Raw genomic sequence first — 26,935 nt, 5'->3', positions numbered from 1 at the left:
TTTCAAGGATGTGACATTTGACATCTGCTCACTGTTTCCTCCACTGGGCTCAGATGGATTGTCCTAGTATCCTGCATCATCCTTGGAACCTCCTTTTCTCTTAGCTTTTGCTACCTATATTCAAAGAGCAGGGACAGAATGATGTCATGATGCCAAAGGGGAAAATAAAAATTACCTACATAAGACTAAGATCAATAGCTGCTTTCAAATAAGACAAAACCACAAAAATGTTGCTGAATTCATACTAAAATACCATGCAAAACAGAAAAACAACAATTTGTAACAGTTCAAAAAGAAAGCAAAGTGAAGACACCTCAGAAATTGGTATGTATAATCTATGACAGTTATATAGATTAGGATTAGAAACACCTGATTTTAGAGCATGTTAGTCATAAAGATATAAAGTTAATCACCATTTAGTCATAAGTGGAACTATCAAATGCCTATATTAAGAACTCAAATGAATTTATGTAGTTTATTGATTTAAATATACATATTAAAGCCATTAAAAAAAATATTTTAAAAATCTGATTAACCTGAAATCAATAACCGGAAATTTTGCCTAAGCTTTCACAAAATAATGTCTATTTTATTACAATGTTTATATAGTGTTGGTTTGCAATTTCAACTTGCACCTCAAAATATTAACAATTGATGTCCTTTTGTTAAAGAAAATAAAGTATTTTCTCTCAAATACCTATTAAAACCCCAGCTCAGAAAGAAATTCAGGAAAATTTTCTGGAAGATGTGCAGTCCTTATACTCTTCTCACTGTCTTGAATAAAGTCTGATAATTAGAAAACCAAATATTTCAGGTATAATATTTAGCTCTACATAATATCCTTTCAGTGTGTTGCATTTTTGTCTTTTGTCCTTGATTTTCATCAGAGTATTATAAAAAGAACCATGCAACATAGAATATTATAAGAAGAATTATATGAAATGCTTCCCCTTTGTTGGTAAAGAAATGTTGTTGATTATGCTGTGCACTGTAATATTATTCAAGAAATTAAAGAATTTCTTTTAGGCTTCCATGCTTGGAAAAGTTTTGCTTTTCCCACAGAATTGTGGTTCTTCCTTTCTGAAAATACCACCATAGAATTGACTATATTTTAACATTTTTCCCCCTCTTTTTTGGCTTTGAATTTGGAAGCAACAATATAACTACTCAGATTTTTATTTTAGTCTGCTTGTCAATTTAGTTGAGTACCCCTCCCCAATTTTCATTACTACTTATACATAGTATTTTGTCTTGATCATTGTTATTTCTTTTCTATGCAGTTATTATCCTGATCTCTTTCAAAACAAGAAACTCAGAAGAGTTACAGATTTCTCATAAAGTGAAGACTTTCAAAATCCCAAAGGATAACATTTTATTTACTGTTTGATGGAAAATAATCTCTAACCTGAATCAGATGTGCAAAGATAAAGGTTATTATTATCTAGATTTAACTCTTTTTGATCCCCCAGGAATCTCCCAAATGTTGTTATAATTGCTTGACTCTTTAAAATGTATATTTCACATCTGTCCTTTATGTGGCTCTAATTCTCAGCTCCTGTTTTCTTTATTTTTCAACTTTCCTAGGTATAGTAAATTTTGTTAAACTGAGTTCTATATTACACTGCTTAGGGGCCTGCTGGTGGGTTTTGTTCCTTCTATGGCTACTGAAGGTATACCTTAACTTTACCCCTTAGAAACTGTAGACTTTCAAGGGTCTAAAACCTGTGGCATAAATATATATATATATTTGCCACATATTTGGCAATATGTCTTTATGAGTCAAACAGGTAAATAAATGTCTGTGGTTTCAATGTTCCACTTGTTAGCTATAGTCATTACTTCCAAGGCTTGACATTTGTCATTGTAAATTTGCACTAATTAAGTATTTTTACCCTTTTTTTCTTTTGGTTTGAAATATACTTCATATGATTTTTTCATCTTGCTTCCTTCTCATCACTGAGGTATGAATTCAAATACAGGTTTCCCTCACTATCTGAAAGTAGAATGTTTCTATGAAACCTTTCCTAAGCTGAACTGGCATTAAATGAAGAAGCAATTACCTTAAGACACATCTTGCTAATAGATGCACAAAATAAACTGAGATAAAGCACAGATGCTCACAGACATAATTCAAAGTTAGGGGGGCTTGATGCTGAGTTAGTTCTGAGGGAAAGAACTAAGGAACCACTTTCACTGCTCTAGCTGTGCAATGCCTCTATAACAGCTTGCTGTGAAACAAATGCTGAATGCTATTTTTGCTTTTTTCATAAAATCAAAAATCCTGTTTCGATTTCTATTCATACGGAAAAACAGACACTGATGTAGGTCTTTTGTAAAAGTGAAGTAGCGTAAAGCTAACTTTTGACAAGTGGGGGGTAGCTGTATAAATTCCCTTTGACAGGTCCTCTCCCTTCACCCTTCACCCTAGCTCAAATCCATTGTCTGCATGAGCAGCAGCCAGTAACTGATACCATGTTTCTTTTTTTTGTTTGTTTTTTCCATCAATTTATTTATTTATTTAGATTTTTTACATCATTTTTTATTATTAGTTTTGGGTGTACAAAACAACATAGTGATTAGACATTTATACACCTCACAAAGTGATCGATCACCCCAACAAGTCTAGTACCCATCTGACATCATACATAGTTATTACAATACCATTGACTATATTCCCTATGCTGTATTTTACTTCCCATGATGATATATTTTTTAATTATAGTTGACATTCAATATTATTTTATATTAGTTTCAGGTATACAGTGGTTGGGCATTTATATAGCTATGAAGTGACCTCTCGATAAGTCTAGTACTCATCTGACCCTATACATAATTTTTACAATATTACTGACTACGAGGCCTGACAATTAAGGTCGCGAAGTTGTGGAAATGATGTCGCTAACCTTTTTTGATATCAGAGGGATTATTCATTATGAATTTGTGCCAACTGGACAAACAGTTAACCAAGTTTACTATTTGGAAGTGCTGAAAAGGCTGTGTGAAAAAGTTAGACGACCTGAACTTTTTGTCAACAATTCCTGGCTCTTGCATCACGACAATGCACCAGTTCACATGGCACTGTCTGTGAGGGAGTTTTTAGCCAATAAACAAATAACTGTATTGGAACACACTCCCTACTCACCTGATCTGGCCCCCAGTGACTTCTGTCTTTACCTGAAGATAAAGGAAATATTGAAAGTAAGACAATTTGATGACATTCAGGACGTCAAGTGTCATATGATGACAGCTCTGATGGCCACTATGAGCTGGCATCAGTGCATAGCTTCCCAAGGAGAGTACTTTGAAGGTGACTGTAGTGATATTCGCAATGAGGTATGTAGCACTTTTACTAGGATGAGTTCGCAAACTTAATAGTGTGACCTTGTTTATTCCCCATTGTGTATTTCACATCCCTGTGATTATTTTGTAATATATTTCTTACATGTTTACTTGCTTCGTATTTATTTGCTGTTTCTACCACTTTAATATAAGCCCCAGGAGGGCAGGGATTCTGTTGATCTTTAGGAATCTCAGCACATAGATTAAAGCCTGGAACATAATCGAAGTTTACAGAATTAATTCATCTCATCTTTTTAATATTGTGAGAATTTGAATGTTTATGAAATACAATAGCTGTGCCTCTTTAAATGAGAAGAGCCCATTGGTTTCATTGATTTATAAACTCCTAGACATAAGCTCAATTTTTTCTGAGAATTGTCACCTAATGGGAGGTAATTATCCAAACTATTTCCATCATGTTACCCATATTTCTCTGCATAAAATTAGAGCAGTACATATTCTCAGGTGGAAAAATAGTGTTCTTTCCTTACCAAATTATAATTAAAACCATTAAGGGACATGCAAAATTATACTCTCGTGCCCATAAATGTACTACCATTTAACTTTCCATTGCTATAATTTTTAAAAATAAAATAAAATTGACAAATTCCAAAAGCTGAACCATGCCTTTATTTGTGGTTAACCTAGACCATATGGATTAGATAATAGTAGCAGATGTCATTTTAGTTTCATCCAACTTTGATCCTTGGTTAAAATCCCCATCCTGTGGTTAGTTTAATGCCTAGGGAGAGAAACAATACAAAACAAAACAAAATTGCTCGATGTAATTGATGATAGGGATAAAGGACCAATACAACACAGAAAGACTCAAGAGGTGAAAAATACAACCTGGCCACCATCCAGTAATATGACCTTAAAATGTGTATAGCCTGCTTATCATCTCTCTTCAGAAGTGGAAAGAATCAAGTTGTCAGTACAAAACAACATACAAAGGTATTAAAGCCATTATTAACTTTATATACAAATTATAGAATATTGTAGGAATAAAACAATTTGACCATTTCCTGAACCATTAATATTCCTGTAAATAAAAGCTTTAAGGGAAGTTTTGTGTTTCCAGCAAAAATTATATGTAGGTATGGAGTTTGGGATATTTTTTTCCCTCCAGGTACTAATTTTTCCACGAGTTGCCCTGTGTTTGATGAGTGGCAATGCTGACTAACTATGACACGTTTCTCCTTTTGGTGTGTTTGTGGTGAAAATTTGTATATGGCAAGTCTTGTCAAAATTTTTTTTGTTGTTTTACACTAATCTCCTTATTATCCTTTTGAAAGTTCTTGAGGCAATAGATCAGGCTTTTTAGGAGTACCATGGAAGCAGACAGAAAGAGGTAAAAACTGTCAGTAACTTTGTCCAGTCAAAGTTGACTCAAGGGGAAAAAAAGGGAAATCACCTAATATTGCCAGGCAGAGATTATTAACTAAATTTCTCAGAATTTCTATTTTGTTAGCATTTCTAACTCAGAATCTCAAGTGTAGATGAGCAATTTGGAGAGGGTCAAAACAGAAGATAGAAAGCAATTACTTTCCAGCATTCATCACTAATTAATATAATTCATTATTTTTAAAAGATTTCAACATGTAAACTAAGGCATCCTTTTCGTCGTTGAGGCCATTGTTCTGCAGCTGGGTAGCTGGGGATTTGGAGCCGCAGCGAGACACACAGCCACCTGATCAGTGCTTGCTCTTGTCTGAATTTGCGATAACAAGGAAGCTGTTGCTGTTGTGGTCCCAAGGTACTGCCTGCCCAGTCTTCTACTACTGATCTATTTCGATTTCTACCTTCTTACATTTCCATGGTGGGAAGGAAAAGGGCAGTTCTAATTTAAGTAGGCTTGGCCCAGGAAAGTTCTCACTGAGAAGATGCCCTTTCAGTGAAGGCCTGAAAGAAAAAAAAAAAAAAAAACAGGGAACATGAAACCTGGGGTAAGAAATCCCATGCAGAGAAAGCATCAAGTGGAAAATGCTGAAGTAGTTTAGGAATATGAAACAGAGTGAGTGAACGTCCTATTAAAAATTGCACTTTTGCTCCCCTTTACTCTGCGCTACTTTCTTTTCTTTGTTCATTTTACTTCGTAACTAGTGCCATATCATATATTTTCTTATTTGTCTAGTACTTATATGTCTTTTCTTTTAAATCATATCTCCCCTCTCATACAAGCTCCATGAAGGAAAGAATCTTTTCTGTTCTACTGAAAACTCCAATTGATTAGAACAGTACCAGCACCAGCCATAAACATGTGACTTAACAGATTGAATGAATAGCCTATTAATTGATCTATAGAAAGAGGTGTCTGCAAAAAGGTAGTGATACATTCTGAAGCAAAGAAAATTGAAATTAAAAAACAAGCAAAATTAAGAATATGTTTGTATGTCATGACAGCATTTTCGATACCCAGATCAATTAGATAAATCAGTTAGAGAAGTCTAACTGAATGATATGAAGAAGCTGCCAAGATAGTTAAAAATATTGAAGAGGTTAGTATTTTACAATGAGTTGCCATATTTTTTTCTTTTTATTCAATTATTCATCAAATAACAATTGAATTCCTACTATGTGCTTCATATATACATATGAATTTATTTTTAATTAAATAAACAAAAGACTATTTTTTGTCTGAAGTCTAAGTGTATATAACAGGGAATAAAGGAAGATTTCTAGTATTGTTTTTCTTTCTTTCCAAAAAAAAATTATATTAGTAATCTGTTTACCAGAAAAACAAAACAAACAAACAAAAAAACCCAAAAAGTCAAGCATTTCCTTTTACTTATTACTCCTGTTCATCTCAGCATATGGACAAAATAGAAACACACACACACACACACCCTGCATCTCAGAGTATCCATAATACTATAGGGAAGATTAAGTGCCAAAGAAGTCCAGGATGAAAGTTAGAGCAAAGTGATAAGACATAGACATTAACTAAAATATGTTAGAGGAAGAGAAAATTGGGGCAATAAGATTTTCAAATCACAGAATCTCAGAAAAAGTTAGAGCACTGTAAGGCAAGAGAATAAACTACTACAGGCCAGAATTTCATTCTCCTAACTCTAGGGAAATACAGTGTGTAAGTAGGTCTGATGAGTAGGTATTCCCCTGGAGTGACAAAGGATGAGAATCTGGCCCTATGTCTTTAATTCATACAAAATATATTTTTATAAGGGAGAGAGCTCTTAGAGGTGATATGCCTGAGAGAGTTGGAAATTTGTACTATATTAAAATAGGTTAGCGGAAGTGCTCTATTCAAGTGTCCTAGCATCACAGAGGGAGGATGCTATCCTGAGGCAAAGTGTATTTAGAGATCCTTTTGAGGTCTGCTTGATTTCTTCTCACTTCCTAGAAAGCCAACTTTATATAAAATGACGGCCGGAGTTACTGAAAAATTGTTTGAAAAAGAGGCCAGAAAGCATTATTTTACACACAGCAACTTGGCTATCATAATAAAAATGAAACCGGATCTATGAATCACACAATTGTTTCACCAACAATGTAGCCAAATTATTTAGGTAGTTTCTGGTTCTTCTGTCCCTTCATTCCTAACCTATGAATTCCATGATTAAATTCTTAATTCACTTGAAAGATCACGATCATCTGCTTTGTTAATTTAATCAATAACAACTACATTTATTAAGTTCATACTGTAAAATATATTGCCCCATCACATTGTTATCAAGAAGTCAGCATTTTATCGAAACGACACTGAAAACTAAATCAATAAATGTTATATAAATCAAATATTAATTTTTTGTCATTTCCTATTTTGTATACATATAATTTAAAATTAAAACAAAACAAATTTACGAAAAGGTGCATTTTTTTCATTAATCAACCAACTTAATTAGCAACAGTAGAATGATTTTTTTTATTTTTCTAACTCATGTTGGCATTTTTGAGTGACATAATTAAAATTAATTTCTTTCATATGTATTTAATATGTTAGGTATTGAAAATAACACATATTTTTAGTAAATTCCATGTAAGAAGCTATACTCATAAGTCAGGTGCTAAATTTAATTATGTGTGGAATTATCACTCATGGACTTTTGATGAACATTTTATGGAGTTCATCACTTTCCTTAATACATTATTTAGCCTATCACATCTAGTGTTTAGGGATAACAGATACCTACAGAAACACTACATAGCAACTAAAACATTTTGCTTATGTTCTACTGGGCCAATTTATAGAGTTCTGTTGTTTTTATCTGGTCTTTATGGTACAAGATAACAATTTGATATTTCTGTAGACAGCTTTCTAGATTTTTTGGATTCTTCATTCTGATCCATTTAAACATATTTTAGAAATGCTCCAATTTTTTTTTTTTTTAAGATTTAAAAAATCAAATTTAAACCACTTTTTTTCTTTTACTACAATGAGATATTTTTATTACACAAAGTTTAATTAAAATTATGATTTTATGTAATTGACCAATTGCTCATCAGTGCAACCTAAATACCCACACAGTTACACAAGTGTTGATCAAGTTTATAAAATAAGTGTTGGGATATCAATGTTGATATAATTTGTAATCAGATCAAAATTTGTAAATTAAAAAATTGTTCCCAATAATGAATTCTGTCCTTTGTACACAGGACAGAATTGTTTAATTACACTAGTCATACTGTTTGTTTATTAAGGTTTATATTCTAAAAAATGGGGAATATAATCAATAAAGTTGTAAAGATTTTTTTAGGGTGTCAGATGGACACTTGTCTTCTTAAGGAGACCACTTCATGGACGGTGTAGATGCCTGACCACTGTGTTGTACTCCTGAAGCTGAAGCTGAATAATATTGAATATCAACTATAATTATATATACATAAATATTATGTATATATATATATATTTGTATTTGCATGTGTATTTGCATGTATATATATATTTGTATATGTATATTTGTATATATATATATTTGTATATGTATATTTGTGTATATATGTATATTTGTATATGTATATTTGTGTATATATATATATATATATTTGTATATATATATATGTGTATATATATATATACATATATATATTCCGTGACTATATATATATATAGTCACAGTCACAGAATGTGAAGTACAGCATAAGGAATATAGTCAACGGAATTGTAACAGCAATATACGATGTCAGAGGGGTAGTAGACTAGGAAGGGGTTTATCACTGTGACGGGTGTAAATGTCTAACTATTACATTGCTTTGTACACCTGAAACTAATAAAAAAATAATGAAAATAAAAAATGAGGTTTATATTCTGAAACACTAAATCTTACATTAAAATTTAGTATTAAAATTAAGATAGCTTTGGATTTAAGTAAAAGCTTCTCCATTTAATAGAGGAATTATCAATTTATGAGTAGTTTTGAACTTGTTACCATATCTGAAAACTGTAAATACAAAAATACCTATCTCTTAGTGTTTGGGGGAAAAAAATTAGATGAAATGGTGTTTGAAAAGCACTTAGCACATTGCCTTGTCCATAGCAATCACTGTGGCATAGTATAAGTTATGTGATCACCAGACCCTTTTGTTTTTTCTCTTCTTGAACACAGGAAAAGTACATTTCCTAAGCCCCTTGCACTTAGATGAAAGGAACTAGATCTACCGAAGGAAATGAAGTGTTACTTCTTGGCTGAGGAATTGAAGAGCCAATGCTCTTGTTCCATTGTTAGCCTTCTTCCTCTGCTGTGGTGACCATAATGGCTTTTTGGTAAGACAGTGGAGTCACAACAGGAAGCAGCCAAGATCCACAAGTTACTGCTCTAAGGGAGCTGCCTTTGAAGCTGCACCAGACCAGCACACTTTGTGTGAGAGACTCATTGTTACATGTTGAGTCATGGAGAATCTGACTAATGCACTTAACAAATGATAGCCAGAAATGGTAAGCTATCAAAATGTTAGTAAAACTCTTGTGTAGTATGCATGTGTGTGTGTGTGTGTGTGTGTGTGTGTGTGTGTGTGTGTGTGATCAAAGCATGTCAATATTTAATATAAAAATTCTGTTATTTGGTCAAATCTAAAGTAATGAGAGCAAAGACTTTAACAATTCATACACACTACCATTTGTCTAGTGACTCAGGTGAAGTAGAGTCAATTATTGAAAGAATGCATTTAAAGTATATTTTCCTCACAAAAAAACTGTCGAAAATGGAGTTACCACTGATGTTTTTTGAAATTGATTTCACTTATAAAATGAAAGCACCTGAATAAAATTAATAGTAGATATTTTGGAAATAGTTGAATTTATGAAGCTGTATTATCCACAGCCAAACAAACATAAACAAAACACTATTGCCTTTAGGTTGGGGGAACTCAGTTAAAGTAGTCAAATAACTTTACACCTATAGACATAGCCAATATCCATGATAATGCTGGTATTTAAATTTTCATACTGATAAGCACAGTACTCATCCATACTGAAATCTTGTATAACTAACTGGATAGTTTAAAATGTATTTCCTTACATTACAAAGGTATTCAATTGCTTGTACCCTTCCACCATCTTTGACGGACCCAGATTCATGGTCTCTCAAGCCCCCATGATTGATGGCAATATCCTTTATGGAACTAATACAATACCCAATCCTATTACTATTCAATTTGGTCTGTCAAGTTAGTCGGTGAATGCAATGTTAGACACATGAAACTGATATTTGTGCCCATATCTGTCTTTTCATCTCCTATGTTTTGGAAAGTCATAAAAAAAACTCCTTTCACTTTATTGCATTGGCTTCTTCAACAAAGTTAAGGATACAATTTGCATGCATGTTAATTGCTTACCTAATGTTCATGATTATAATATTATGCTTTACATATTGGGTGAATAATTTGAAAAATCTCAGAGCAGTGACCTCTTTTTACAGATAATTTCAGTTTCATAAGAGCTCAGTCTTCTTTACTAGAATTAAATTCATTTTTTTTTATGGAGTGAATTAAGATTTTCTTTAAAAGTAGGAGGAGCAATTATCCATTCCTTGGTTTAATGCAACACTTCTAGCAGGATTGTGCTGAGTGCTCTGTATTATTAAAGAGTGAAATAGCAAATCAAATAGATTTCTCATTACGTTGTCAAACCACATGAGTGATGGATAACAATGTCTCTTTTTCAAATTAAATTACTCTTTTGTTTAGCACAAAATAATTAAAATTTACATAAGAAGACACACATAAAACAACTACAAATTAGAAAAATCAAGTAAATGAGAAAGAGTGAAGAATAATTCATTTACTAATGTTGTGGCATGCAAAGTCGAGAGCTTAATGGAACATATTTAAGAAAAAATAAAAAACTTAAGACGGAATTCTCCAAAATGTATATCTCCAACTTTACTCCCTCCCCTAAAATCAAACCTCATAATAAACTGCGCACTTTCAGTAAATGGTACCACCATTCACTCACAAATTTAGCAGTCTCCCCTTACTGCTTTTACTTCCTGCTCCAATGCATCTATAAATCCTGTTGGTTCTACTATCAAACTTTATTCTGAGCCTGACCACCTCTTATCACTAGTACTGTTACCACCAGTGGTAGGCAGAAAATGGGTCACCAAAGATGTTCATGTCCTAATCCCTGGAATTTGTAAATATGTTAGGTTACATGGCAAAGAGGAATTAAGGTTATGGATAGAATTAAGGTTGCTAATCCATAGACTTTTAAAAGGGAAGATTATTTAGAATCATCTGGGAAAGTCCAGTATAATCACAAGGGTCCTTACACATGAGTGAGGCAGGAGAGTGAAAACCAGAAATATGGTAGTATGAGAAATAATCAACTGGACTTTGCTGACTTTGAAGATGGAAGAAAAAGCCAGGAACCAAGAACTGTGAGTAGCCACGAGAAACTGGAAAAGGCATGAAATGGATTCTTCCTTAGAGCTTCCAGAGGGAATGGAACCGGGCCGACACCTGGATTTTAGTCCATGATCCCTGTTTCAGAACTCTGACCTCAAGAACTATGTGATAATAATTTCTAGTGTTTTAAAGTGCTGAATGTTTGACAATTTCTTACAGCATCAATTAGATATTAATATAGTCCCACTTAAACTATTATAGTCACTACATCAATAGCCTATTAACTAGGCTCCTTCACCTATTCTTACTCCCTAAAAGTCTGTTATCTACAAAGAAGATTACGTAATTGTTTTAAAGAGTAAATTCTATACTATACTCACTTACTCCACGTTGGAAAAGTTTCCTGAGGTGGTTTACTGGAACCTCTAATGAAGTACTGGGCCAAGAGACCAAAGAAAGAGGCTGACAACTCCAGAATTAAAGGGAGTGCATTAACAGACAGAAGCAGCGTCTTGGGCAGCAGTAAGAATGTACATCTCCACAGTTGAAAGGGATGGGGGCTTAATGTATATAGCCTTCAGGAACACAGGTGGCTTGTAGTGCAGTGGCACGTGCTTATTAAGAGCTGCATAAACAACTTAATCAGCCTACTTATCTAGTATATAAGATCATTCCTTACAGGTGATACAGCCCACCCTTCTGGGACACACTGGTCCTTAGTGAGAGAAAGCAGCTTCTTAAGTTGGCTTATGTCAAGTCAAGAATCAGAAATCATTTTTCTTAACACTCAAACCATCCAATGAGTTTCTATTACAATCAGAAAATAAACCTGAGAATCTCACCCTAACCCACAAAGGCCTTACATTATCCAGTCCCAGTCAAACTGTCTGATTTCATTTCCTATCTCTCTCTGCCTTTCTCTGTTTATTTCATCCATTCCGGTCTTCTGTCAGAATCTAAAGCACATCAAACTTATTTCTAATTCAAAATCTTTGCTTTTTTAGATCCTTCTGCCTGGAACACTCTAGCCCCCAAACTGTATACGACTGGATCCTTCTTAACATTCCTGTCTCTGATTAAGCATCAACTTCTCAATAAAGCCTCTGCCTACCCAATCTGAGTTAAATCTCTTCTCTCCAGTCATTTCATTTTATTTTCTTCAGAGGACTCTTAACACTATTGGAAATCATGTGTTCATTTTGTGATTTATGTTAGCTTGTTTATTCCCATACTTCACACACCAAAAGTAATGTAAACACCATGCATGAAAGGAAAAACTGTGTGTTTAATCATTGTGATGATGGTGCTTACAATAGCATCTGACAGATCATAAATGCTCCATATATATTTGTTGAATAAATGAAAATATTTAGTGAATTCAATTAAGATTTCTAAATGTTAAGGTCATACACTATTAAACACTAATACATGTTTCTTCTCAGTTGATTAAGTTCATTAATTCTCCTACTTCAAAGATGCACATCTCCTATTGTCACTATGCACATCAGAATAGAGAGTTTGTGTCTCATAATGTGATCATAATTTACATAGTACACTTTTCTATTCACTATGATATTCAAGTTTCTTTCATCATGGAGAGTTCCAGAAAGAACTATCATCTTGTGAGCTCTAACCTCCCCGCCCCACACACCGCCCGTTTTTTTTGGTAATGAATTTGAGTGGTTATTCATTTTATTTTGTGTGTTATCCATATCTTTCATTCTATATTGACAGTTGTCTTTCTAGGTTACATGCAAACAGAGTCTAATATTTGCACTCTAAAGCAATAAGGATGAGAATAAGTCTAGAATAGGTCTTCATATTTGCTCTCAATAACAATATGCCTGAATGAATTATTAGTTGTTTGATCTTGGGCAAATTACTTAAATTCTATCCCTCACTTTCTTCATCTACAAGTATGCTTGATAATATTAGTAGCTACCTTGTAGATTTGTGAGATTGAGTTAATATATGGAAAGTATTTAGAGACACATAGAATGTATTAAGTAAATCTTTGTATATCAGCAAAATTTCAGCACAAGTCATCTTGATTCTGTTGGACACATCATTTAACTGTTTGAGATTTCAGTATAAAATTGTTCACCTTAAAACTGTAAATCTTAATTTTGCAAAAACATAATTTATTTATATTTTTCAAACTAATAGACTCACTTAACCTAAACAACTTCTATGTATTCTTAAAACTTCACATACTTTTTTCACTGTGTATCATGTCGTGTAACTTAAATACTATATTTAATGAATTCGGCCTCAAAAGTTTTCAGTTACTTCAGTTAAATGTTCTGTAATTTGACATTATAATGAGGGACAGAGTATTAGTGTCCCAAATAAGACAGTAAGAGAGTTGACTTCTATATTGTTGGAATACTGGAAATATTTTCCAGAAGATATTAAAGTGGAAGTCAAAACCCAGAATAAAATGTAAAACTCCTAATAACAATCACTTGTCATTCATTATCACCATAATTATAGTGAAATATCATCCATTACTTTTGTTTCCTGAACCCAAGGTGTTTGTAGTTACATAAGCGACATTAGTAAATTACAACAATTTTAAAAATATGTATCAATACTGCCATCTACTTAGGCCATTCAATCATTATAAAGAGATATGGGCTCCATGGAAATAATTACAATATCCAAAAAGATAAAGATAAGTGATAGGTATCTTAAAAAATGTACAATACACTGATTAAGTAAAATGTTTGGTTAGTGTAAAATAGGCTGTAATTTGGCTTGTTGCATTCAAACATCTTCTACTTGATTTAAAAAACCCTTTCCAATATTTGGATACAGGCCTCTCACTTGCCCTGAATAAAATCATAATAATAGACCACTAACTAGTGGTATGATTTTATAGATAGAATGTGGTACAGTAGACACTTTTATGACATCTAAGCACTTAAAGAGATCAATAATGAAATGAATTATTCTAGAACTAAATTTATTTATTTTTGACACAAGTATCCCCATACCAAATTGAATAATTTTAACAACTCTACATAGTGACTCAAAGCATATAGTTAGGAACATATTCATCTTAGATCTAATTTATTCTAATTGGTTCCCTTGGAAAAAAACAGTTGTCAAAATAAGTGATTTTATCAGTGTATTTCTCTGATTAATTTTATTTCTCTATCTATATCTCTCTATATACTTTATGGCTGAAGTGGGTGATTATGATTCTGGGCTGAAATATTCAGGGCATTGATATTCTACTACATGAGAGCTGGATATTTGTATTGAGAATGCTCCTCCTTCTCTTATTCCTCCTGCTACTCTACTTTCTTTCAGGGAAGGGAGCAGCAGAATACCATGGATTATCTGAGGATACTTTATGTCTTTATTAGGTAACTTCTCAACACACCACAGGGCAGAAATGGCATAGAGATCAATTTAGGTTAAAGTCTTCATTAACCTCCCAGTTTTGAAAAAGCACTATATTTATTTCATTTTTTTAACCCATAAAAACCAATGTTATTTTATTACTTTGCTCATGCCCCCCCCAAATCTCATCCTTAATTTAACTTTTACATAGCCTTTTAGAAAACAATAGAAAATATAGATGCATATATACCTATATATTTGAGTAAAGAAGTTAAAAAAGAAATATAAAATTATATTGAAATCAATAAAATTTCATTATAAAAAAAATCATGGAAAGAGTGGACTCTCTATCCAAAGGAAAGAAAATGTTAAACCACATTTTTTATGTAGAATGAGATACTGAAAATAAATTGAAAAAATAACATAAAAATATAAAAAAAGGTAATCTTAATTTTATTATGCAGCAAGAAATATTCATAAACTGAACAAATGGAGATAGAAACAATCCATATGCATGTTGATGCATTTGATATATAATGAAACTCTAATGTGAATTTCAGCTGGACTTTTTCTTTTGGAAGTGAAAACTATTTACAGTTTATTTGGAAGAATAATCCCGACAAGATATTCAATATATTTTAAACTAATATTTGAAGAGAAGAAAAAAGACTTGTATTACACATAATAATGATCACAATATTGTGAAAGATTAGCACCTGAAGAAAAAAAAGAACAATGTAAAAGGGTATAATCTGTAAGTAGAGTATGCATATATGAGTATCAAAATATAATTATAATAAATTTCAACTTATTGGGAAAATCATGTCTCATTGTATGAATGCTGCTGAAATTTTGAGTATAATTTTGAAAGAGAGCATTTAGATTATGTGTCTCAAAATGAGTACTAGATAAATTATGTCTTGTTCTAAAATGTAGTATAAAAAGTGAAATAATAGAATATTAGAAACAATAGGAGGGTATGTGTGTAAAATTTGCATTATGAGAACATTTTTGAGGTTAGAAAGAATCCAGATTTTAAAAGAAATCTGATTATATATAAATTTTTTGGATAAGATTGAAGATTCCATTTTTAAAATAAACAAAGGAAGGCATCAGTCTCAAAAACAATATTTGAAGTACAACAGCTCCCAAAATTTTGTAACAAAAAAAAAAAAAAGGAATGAATGAAAGGGCATATAATATAAAAATGAGAAAATGCACAAAAAGGAAAATGCAAATTACAAATATAAAAATCTTTAGACATATGAAACAACTCTCTAGGAGTTAGAGAAATGCAATTCAAAGACAGTTGATGCGATTTTTCATTTAGATTGGTAAAAGTCATAAAGATATGTCATATCTATTGCTGCTGAAGATGTGGTATGCTAGTCCAAGTGTGAATTGATATCATTTGTAAAATAAAATAACATTTGATTAAACAAACGACTTATGAGATTATATTCCACAGAAATAAAAGCACAATGTCTGTGTGTGTGTGTGTGTGTGTGTGTGTGTGTGTGTGTGTGTGTGTTTATGGCATAGTTGCAAGAAAAATCATTTGAAAAAAAATCCCTGAAAACCTATAAAAAAGAAAATGATCGAGTAAATCCTAACAAATACATAAAACACATACACAGTATGAAGTACTTTGTAGCTGTTTAAGAAATGAATTACATCTATTGCATTGATTTGGAAGAAAGTTCAGGACATCATGTTAAGAAAAAAAAATACAGATTGTCACATAATGAATAATGGGTAACTACGTAGGAAAATAAATAGATCAATAGATAAACATGATATACTTTTTCTTTAAAATACAGAAAATTGTTGCTTTGTTGTTTCAATCATCTCTAATTGAATGAAGAAAGCATGTAAAGATTTCACAAGTCATTATTTTGGGATGGAGACTGAAAGAAAAAGGAATTGTTTTGAAAATAAGATATATCTCTAGATGTACTGACGTATCTCTGTGATTTTGACTTAAACAAAAGGAATTCTGGGGTTTTCTTCTGTTCCTCATTTTGAATAGGAACATTCATTATCATTCTTCCACCATTTTATATGGGGTGTGTGTGTGTGTGTACGTGTTTGTAAAGTGTGTGTGCAGATAAATTATCTTTTGTGTTTATAGAACAATGAAACTAAAGGAGCCACAACCAGACATAGCACAAAGTTCGGTACCCAGGGAGCTTGACTCTGAGCTGGAGGGATTTTACAGGGAAGATGGGTTGTTTCTCTTGAGAAATATGTGTGGAAAGAAGGAAGATAAAGGATATTTGGTGCCTGGTAATATGGAGGGTAGCAGAGACTATTAACAAATATCCCTTTTCCAGATTGTTCTTAATTAAGTTTTCACTGAGGAATTCTATAAGAAATTAAATGAGATATTATAGCTTTTGTAGAAATGTTGGTAAGAAATTTGTTAGTGAATTTCTGATACCTTTATAATAACCCATAAGGAGATTTTCTTGTGCTACCAAACTTTCTACATCTAATGATGAACTAAACAGCCTTTATATTACAGAATCTATGAATCTTGTAACTTGTATCTCTCTTAGATTAACTTGATGTAAAGATTGTAGTCAAAATTGAATGAAGTTTATATTTGTATAGGATTCTCTCATTTTCAGAGTTTAAAATCTGTTTTATTTTAATATTTAATCTTTATTTTTACTTAATACTTCTTTTTAAATTTCATATGTGATTCAATGGCATTATATGATTAGAACAAGTTCTATTTGTAATGATAACAATATGCATAAATAAAAGCCAATATTTCTGTAGTATGTGATTACATAAAGGCAATAAACTTTGCGATGTTGGAAAGCCATGTGCAAAAGAATGAAACTAGATGGCTATCTGTCACCGTGTACAAAATAAACTCAAAATGGATCGAAGACTTAAACATAAAACCTGAAATAATAAACAACTTAGAAGAAAACATAGGTACTAAACTTATGGCACTTGGGTTCAAAGAGCATTTTATGAATTTGACTCCAGAGGCAAGGGAAGTAAAAGCTAAAATAAATAAATGGGACTATACCAAACTAAAACGCAACAAAATAATGAGGCAACCAACTGAATGGGAGAAAATTTTTGTAAACAGTGCCTCTGATAAGGGGCTAATATCCAAAATATAAAAGGAACTCATGCAACTCAACAACAAAAACCAAACAACCCAATTGAAAAATGGGCGGAGGACCTGAAGAGACAGTCCTCCAAAGAGGACATACAAATGGCAAATAGACATATGAAAAAATGCTCAGTATCACTAATCATCAGAGAAATGCAAATAAAAACCTCAATGAGATATTACCTCACCCCAGTTAGAATGGCTATCATCAACAAGACAAATAGTAACAAGTGTTGGAGAAGCTGTGGATTAAAAGGAACCCTCATACACTGTTGGTGGGAATGCAGATTGGTGCAGCCACTATGGAAGGCAGTGTGGAGGTTTCTCAAAAAATTAAGAACAGAATTATCTTATGATCCATCCAGCAATCCCTCTCCTGGGTATCTACCGAAAAAGTCTGAAAACATGTATCCGTAAAGATATATGTGCTTCGATGTTCACTGCAGCTTCGTTTACAGTTGCAAGACATGGAAACAACCAAAATGTCCTTTCATAGAAGACTGGATAAAGAAGATGTGGTATATACCATGTTTCCCTGAATATAAGACCTAGCTGGACTATCAACTCTAATGCGTCTTTTGGAGCAAAAATTAGCATAAGGCCTGGTCTTATTTTACTATAATATGAGACTGGGTCTTACATAATATAATAATAGAGTAGAATAGAATAACGGGTCTTATATTAATTTTTGCTCCAAAAGATGCATTAGAGCTGATTGTCTGACTAGGTCTTATATTTGGGGAAACACGATATACACAACGGAAGATGATACAGTACCATTTGCAACAACAAGGATTGATCTTGAGATTATTATGCTAAGTGAAATAAATCACATAGAAAAAGTCAAGAACCATATGATTTCACTGATATGTGGGATATAAAACTGAAAAAAACAAAGGAACAAGACAAACAAATGAAGAAACACAAACTAATAGACACAGACAATAGTTTAGTGGTTACCAGAGGGTAAGGCAGGAGAGGGTGGTAGATGAAGGTAAAAGGGATCAAACATATGGTGATGGAAGGAGAACTGACTCTGGGTGGTGAACACACAATGTGACATATAATAATGATGCGTTACAGAATTAACTTGAAACCTATGTAATTTTACTAATCATTGTCACCCCGATAAATTTTATTAAAAAAAAGAAAAAAAATGTTGGGATGTTGTCCAAAGGATACAGTGAAATTTATTAAAAGAAACACAAGGAAAGCATTGGTTTAAGAGAAAATAGTTTCTCTGGAAGAAATTATTAAAATTGAACAGTAAAATCCTCTCTTTAATTTTACAATTATTTGCTACCTTTTAAAGGAGAGCGGACATTTAAAAATGCTCACGTAGGGAAATGATCGCTTAACACTGGTATCTATCACCCTTTTGAACAGTTCTATTAAATCACTTGTGGGAAGTCATATTTCATCCAAGTAGCTTAATATACGTCAAATGTTTAGTATAAAAAGAAATTAGAATTAGGTGGGCCTTAAGGGATCTGATGTTATTTCAGATTGATGATAGATAGATTGATATGATAGATTAGATAGATATGCATGGATATACATATAGATAATATTTGAGGCCAATTCCTTCTTCCCTTTTCATTAGTACATCTTTGGAAATGCTATTTTTTGAAGAGCTGTCATTTCCTATATTGAGGGGTATGCTTAGTTTCTGGCCCAGACTTATGAGGATCACAGAGAGGTAGAGACATGGTAGAGAGGAAGAACAAGACAGTGTTGGGCAGTGAGGGAGCGGCAGGGAATTCGGTGGGATAATTATTTTCCCATCACTGAGGTTTCTGATTCTTTATGAAAGAATGAAGTATTTATTGATTAGTGGTTGACATTTTGAATCTGTTATTTGTGAAAGGATTCAAAATAAATCTGGCATATTGAAGGAGAGGGCACACAATCAAATTAAATACTGCATATAACTAACACTTGGTGTTGGAATGACCTTAATTTGTAATTAGTAATTAAATTAAATGAAGGAAGTGTTCGGACCCAATCAAAGATCCCTATATAGTAAAAAGAATGATAAGAATTTACAGGGAAAAAAATGGTAATTTATTTTCAGTAGCATCCATTTCATAATATAATTATAACAATTATTAGAAAGAAGACTGCTCATGTATGTTCTAATACATGCATTTAAATGGGTAGAAATAATAGTCAATCATGTATACTTTGGATGATTTTAGTTTGCTTAGTAAATAAATGGTAAAATAAATGATGTATACCAGGTCGTAATGCCATGAAAACCTTGGAAAATCAATATTTATTTTCTAATAAGATCAAGTAATGAATTACATACAATGAATCTGATATTCAAAAGATAGACACGTATATATTGAAAGAATGTAGTATGGTTTTTGCAATGTTATACTTTAAAAGTGTATTTGCTATATTTCTCAGTTACACTGATATTTTGTATGTGTGTAAATAATTGTAAGAATAAAGACAGAAAAGCATTTAATTAAGATAGTTTATGAACTCTAAAATATCCACTTTCTTATTAATTTTAATTTTATCAGGTGTATAGATTTATTAAATTTAGGTTATAAAATTATACAATAGTTCATTATGATATATTTGTATGTAGCAATCCAAGCATGTTTTCATACCATTTATATAGCAGGTAGTTCATTTGCATGTTTATTATCTAGAAGGTGGCATTGGGTCTTACATAAGGTGTCACTTTGAAAATTTATGTTTTTAAACAATTGGCAAGACTCTTATTAAGCTGAATCTACTGCTCAGAAGAACCTATCTTTTGAATAATATGTCACGATGGTGCCTCTGCACCAAAGATCTATTGTATGCAGACTACAACAGTGTGACAACTCTAATAATGTATTGGATAATTCATCACGGATGCTAAATTTTGTTGTATTCCTTAATGAGTTGTTCACTTGCTGAAGGAGAATGAGACTTAGAAAAAAAAGTGGGTTCAGCTCCATTGGAAGAGTCTGTCAGTCATTAAGAAGGCTATCTAGTGCATTTATTTTTCTGACAAGGAAGCTAAAGCAGGAGTTATGAAAATTCTCTTACCGGAAGCAAATGAGGCAGTTTCATTTCCCCAAAGTACTATACAAATGACTTGAAGATGGAAGTATTTCTATTAAGTATAAGAAATTTTGGTCAATGAACACATTTTTAACACCTATTTAATTATGCAGAATGGTAATATTGGAAGAAAAAAGATACGAAAAACCTAGTTTCTGTCTATGAGGAGCTTTCAGTCTAATTAAGGAACTTACTTTTACTTAAATGATTGGAATAACAATGTGTGAAAAAACCTGTTTTAAGAGTTGATTCATGAACTATTCGTACCCTATCTCATATGTTGGAATCAAAATCAATACTAATACTTAAGACTAGGAAGACGATAATTTCGGTCAATGTGTAACTTTATAGGAAAATGTTTAATACATTCTTAAAAAACCTTTCTGCCAAGTACATGAATGGCCAGATGTGAATAATTTGTTGACCTCTAGATTTCATTCCCAGGAAAAGCTATGTGCTGGAAAATCCCAGTGAAACAGCAAACACACTCTGTATTTATGTAGGTCTACTTTTGTATAGGACAGCACAAATTTAGATTATATTTTTACTTAGATTTTATATATATATATATACATATATAAAGATATATATATAGATATATATATATATCTATATAAAGATATATATAGATATATATAGATATAGATATAGATATGATTAATTTATATTATATTCATAAAATCAGGCAGAAGGAAACACTATTCAATTATAAAATTGGGAATATATCATCATACAAGAAAAATATGATCACATCACTTTTCTACTAAATTTCCCCATAGCTTTGAGAACAAAGCTCCCGTGGCACAGCTAGCAAGACTGCATGGTTTTCCTAACTATGTAACTAATCTGGCCTCATCGCAAACATAAACTCCACCAGACCACACTGGTCTTCCTTTTGTCCCATGCCTCTTCCTTCCTATGTACGTATACGCCCATTCCTCTCTCTGGAAAGTCCTTTCCTCTCATTTTAAGTCCTATCAGACATGCCCCCCAGCACCCCCTCCCACACACAAAAGGATAGATAATGTAAATAACAATCATGTTTACCTCACTCAGTTTAAAAAATAAAACATTACCAATAGAACTGAATCCCTGTGTACTCCACTCATATCTACTTCCTCCCCCACTCTCAACCCCAAATAACTAATGTTCCGATTCAAAGTTTTATTAATACCAACATTTAACAAACATTCTGTACTACATATATATGTTATTAAGCAATAAATCTTTGTTTTACATGTATTAAAACTTTATGTAAATGGGATCATTGTATACACCATTGAATATCGTGGCATATTTTCTTGTGCAATTTGCTTTTATATACCCAATATTACTTGTGAAGTTCATCCATATTTATATAGAGAGCTAGTTTATCCATTTTCATTGATATTTGATATTTCATGTACAAATACAACATTATTTATTTACTATTCTTCTAAAGATTAGATTTAGGGTTTTTAATTCCCTCCCTTCCTTCCTGCCATCCTTCCTTCCTTACACCATTCTGTATTTTATTGAGTGATAAAACATATGCCTATATAGAACAATGTAGCATATTTTTCTCATGCATATATGTGTAGTTGTGTAATATGCATTGTATGTGCATTTTCAATTTTTCTAGGAATTATCGTATTGCTCCCTAAAGTAGTTGTAGCAGTTTATATTTCCTTAGCAGAATAATAGAGCTGTCATTTCTCTGCATCTTTGTTACTAGTGCAAAATTCTATCTTAATAGTTTTTAATTGCATTCTTTTGATAGAAAACTTGAGCTCATTTTATGTTGATTAATCTCTTCTATAAGTTGCCTAATCAAATATTTTGCTTGTTCATCTACTGGATTTACTTTTTTCTCATTAATTTTTAATTTTTAAAAGTATATTATGAATATGAAGTCTTGTAACTATCTCTGAGCCTGAGATTATACTTTACCAGTCTGATGTCTTTCTATGAATATAACATGTTGTAAATTAAAATGTAATCACATTTATCAACATTTTTCTTTAACATTTTGGTTGTTATGCCTTATTTAAGAAATATTCAATTTTTACCTAGATAGCGTATTATATTTTCTTTCTAAATTTAAAATTAATTGTTAAAATTAAGTTTTTCAATATACCATGTTTTCCCCAAAAATAAGACCTAACCAGAAAATAAGCCCTAACATGATTTTTCAGGATGACATCCCCTGAACATAAACCCTAAAGTATCTTTGGAGCAAAAATTAATATAAGACCTGGTCTTATTTTTGGGGAAACACGGTACTTGTATATGATATCACATATGGATCTACTATTTTCACATAAGGTTAATCAATTGTGCCCAAAGCACTTGATGTATAATCCATCTGTTCATATGCTCCTGTATCATACTTCATTTCCTTATAAGCACTCTCTTCTGCATTCCCTTCTGCATTCTCGATTCAGTTCCATTGTTCTAATTTTCTCTTCATTGACTCATGCTATATTTTTCATTATTATACCTTGATATAATATATGGCAATTTTTTCGACCTTACTCTTCTATTCACATGACTCTTTTCACACTTTGTTTTTCCAAATAAAATATAGAAGCAGGTTGTCAAACTTCATGAATAATACTGAGTTTTACTGAAATTACCGATACTTAATTTAATTAATACCTAATCACCTGTTTCAGATGTCATTTCAGTTGATTTTTCCATTTGAAAACAATCCATGATTTCTCCAAGAGTGCAATATCCCCTTATTATATTCTCTCACAGAAATATGCACCTGCTTTGTTGTACTCACTCTAGTTGCTATTTTATATTTGTCTCTGGAATTATTTGTCCATGCCCTTTCCCCATTAATAATGATAATAGTAATAATGATAATAATAATAATATATCCACTAATATTTAGTCAACACACACATGCACACAGATCCTGAAGTGAAGTATACTATAGTGGCTCAGGTTACTGTTTTAGCAAGCAGATTATCTAGGGCAGATCAACAACTTCCAAAAATAATCTTGGAAGCACAAGATGTTAAATAGTATGATTTACTTGTTATCTACATTTTTATGTAGGTAAATATGAACCTACGAATCAAAAGAAATAAAAGGCAATAATATCCAATTAAATCTGTATGCTGATTTAACTATTGAGAGATTCATCTATTGTGTATCTATTTATTTATCCATCTATCTATCTATCTAATGTTTACATATTTAATATGAAATTGAACATTGCTTTGGTGGAGCATGTAAGCATGTTCCAAATGAAGTTTTTGTCCAAGCAATTGAAACTAATGGTTGAATGTTCTTTTACTCCATAGAGCAGCTGTTACTTTGTTCACTGCAATTTACTGTTATGAAAACCTAAATAGTAATGAAAACAGTGCGGGAGTCTCCAAAGTTGAATCTTCAGGATAGGGCTTTCTGCTTTTGCTCATTTTAAATACTTTCACTGTTTTAAAATTCTGTGTCCTTGTCTTCTGTTCTAATCAGATATTCTTTACTTTTCTGAAAAGCAGAACAGAGGCCTATGTCTAGAAATGAACATTTCTTTTTTCCAGACTGTCTTCAGCCTGGGAAACATAATTTTTCCACTAGCTATTTTTTCATATTTGTCCCCCCAGAAAGATCTTTAAAAAGTGGCACCACTTCAACGGCTGCAAATGTTGTGCTCACTAATGATTTCCTTTTGGACAACTTTGACATAAATGGCAAAATGAATATTAAAGAATTTTAAAGAACAACATTAATATACAATGAAATGCAATAGAGATGAACATTTTTTTTAAGATGCAAAAACTCATACAGAGCTGCCAAATCTAGTTACACTAAAAACAAGTGAGAAAAACATAGACTGCCTTCTGAGCTTTCAAAACCATCAGACTCTCAATATGTAGAAATGACTGAACATATTCACTGTACTGAAAGCCTGTATTAAAATAAGTGTCTAGAGAAATTTGAATTAAAGAAGATTCTGTGAAATTTGCCTAAGTACAGAATGCACATCTATTTTGAATTTTCCTGCTTTTATTTAAGACAAGTGGCACATAATTTCACAGCTGTCAGTTAATGCACATAATGAATGTCTTATAAAAGGATGAAAGCATGAAGTTGTATTCATGTTCCCCAAGTATGTAAAATAAATTCAAAAGGATGTCAAGATCTGGTATGAAACAAAAAAATGCAAGAACATTTTAGTTTAGTGGAGTGTGGGGGCAGGGTGTGAGGTGGTAATACTAACCTCTGCCTCCCTACAAATGAAATCCATAAGAGAGTAGTAGGCTTAGCACCTTTAACTCTTAGATTGTTGCATCAGTTTCTCAGGACTTTATTATATGCTCTTCTTTCTGACATGGGGTCAACTTTAATTACTTTGAAACACTTTGTCTTTTAAATTTAATACTAAATCCTGACATTCTTTAGCTTTGAATCTATGGACATTTTTTTTTTATCTTCACACAATGGATAAGATCATTCTCTAACTACAGAAAATAAGATATAATGAAATTAATCAAAATGGACTACATAATGTTAACACTGGGTAAATATAACAAGTGTAAATCTCATCTTTCTAATCTCTTATAATTCCATGTAAATTGTACCCGAGTTACTTTTTGATTTCTGAAAATGAAATGCTTAGACATTATTCTTTAAGTGTATTGTGATAACCATTGTATTAATTTTAAGAAAAAAAAAGAATCTATGAATGGAACATATGAGATTTGTGATAGTAGACTAGCTTCAATTTACTTAAAATGTCATCGTAAAATTTATGTTTTGGACATAGCATATAATCACATGCTCAAAACTTGGGACTAGATTATGTTTGCAGACTGAGTGGTATCTCCCTTTCTTATTTATTTGGGTGATTCTTTATGGTTTATTTCTATGCATTTCACTGAAAAATCAGTATGGATTTGAAGTTTTACACTTCATCTTTGGCTTGGTGTTATGATCCAGTCTAATGAAGGAAGGAAACTAACAGTTTAAGCCAGTATCAATTTCAGAAGAAAATTACACAAACATCTATCCTTGGGTCAGGACTTTGTTATTCACCACAAAGAAGTGCACATATCCAGAGCACCAGCATATTTTTGTCAGTTTCCTAAACCCCAATTTTCACAATGATTTTGATGCAAAGAGGGGGCCAGAGGACACCAGCACACGCAGAAGTTTGCATTATGAGAGCTTAATCCAGAGTTTATAGAACCTGAATCTTTTACAACAGTGAGCTTTCTTCCTTTTTGCTCCAGAGGTAGATACTATCACTATGTTCTGAGACTGTAAGTTTCAGAACTCTAAGTTTCCCTTTGCTCTGGAAAAAGACAGTGTCTTTTATCTCCTAAGACTGTTTGCTTTACCAACACCCTTGAAAAGTTAAACCAAAACAATGGTAATCAGTTCCTCTGCTTGCAAAATATGAAGTAATCTGAGGGACAGCTGAAGAATTTCTTCCAATAATAGCAAGAGTTATTAAAAGCATCAGTGAATATGATAGTCTGATATTGGCAAAAGAATAGCCAAATAAACCAAGGAAGGAACAAATATATATTGTTTCTTGACTCTTTCTTCCTTGGTTTATTTGGCTATTCTTTTATATACACATTACACATGTACCACGGTGTTATATATATATATATATATATATATGTATGTATATATTACACATGTACCACTGCATTGGCAGTATACTCAGGAAAGGTAGCCTTTTCAATAAATTGTTCTATGTTAATTAGATATCTGTAGGGGAAAATATGTTTGTGTATATGTATATATATATATATATATATATATATATATATATATATATTTAATATAATATGCACACATTGACCTCTATTTTATACTGTACACACAAAAGCAATATAAGGTAAGATAGTAGACTTCAATATGAGAGATGTAAAAAAAAGTAACAAAAACACACTTCTAAGAGATAACAGAGAAGAATACTTTCAGGACTAGATTTTTAAACATCACTGAAGAAAGATTTGAAAGGTGATGGTAGCTCATTCCTTTCTCCTTTTGGTAGACTGCCAGATACTTGGTTCACTAGATCTGTGTTAGCTCAATTGTAGAAGAATTTGATGGTCTATGGGTTTCAAAACGTCACCCTTTCTAACAAGTCACTTCCCAAGCCAAGAAAATACCACTTTTAGATAGTCTCGTATATATTCCCTGCTCCCTTCTCCCTATAACTAAGTAGAACACTACTGAGAAAGTCTTCTTCTCTCCTCAAATATTGGCCAGTGTGCATGCTGTCCTTTTAAGCCCAGTGGA

This window comes from Rhinolophus ferrumequinum, chromosome 5, assembly GCF_004115265.2.
Source record: "Rhinolophus ferrumequinum isolate MPI-CBG mRhiFer1 chromosome 5, mRhiFer1_v1.p, whole genome shotgun sequence".
Lineage (NCBI taxonomy): Eukaryota > Metazoa > Chordata > Mammalia > Chiroptera > Rhinolophidae > Rhinolophus > Rhinolophus ferrumequinum.
This window is presented reverse-complemented; position numbering follows the sequence as displayed.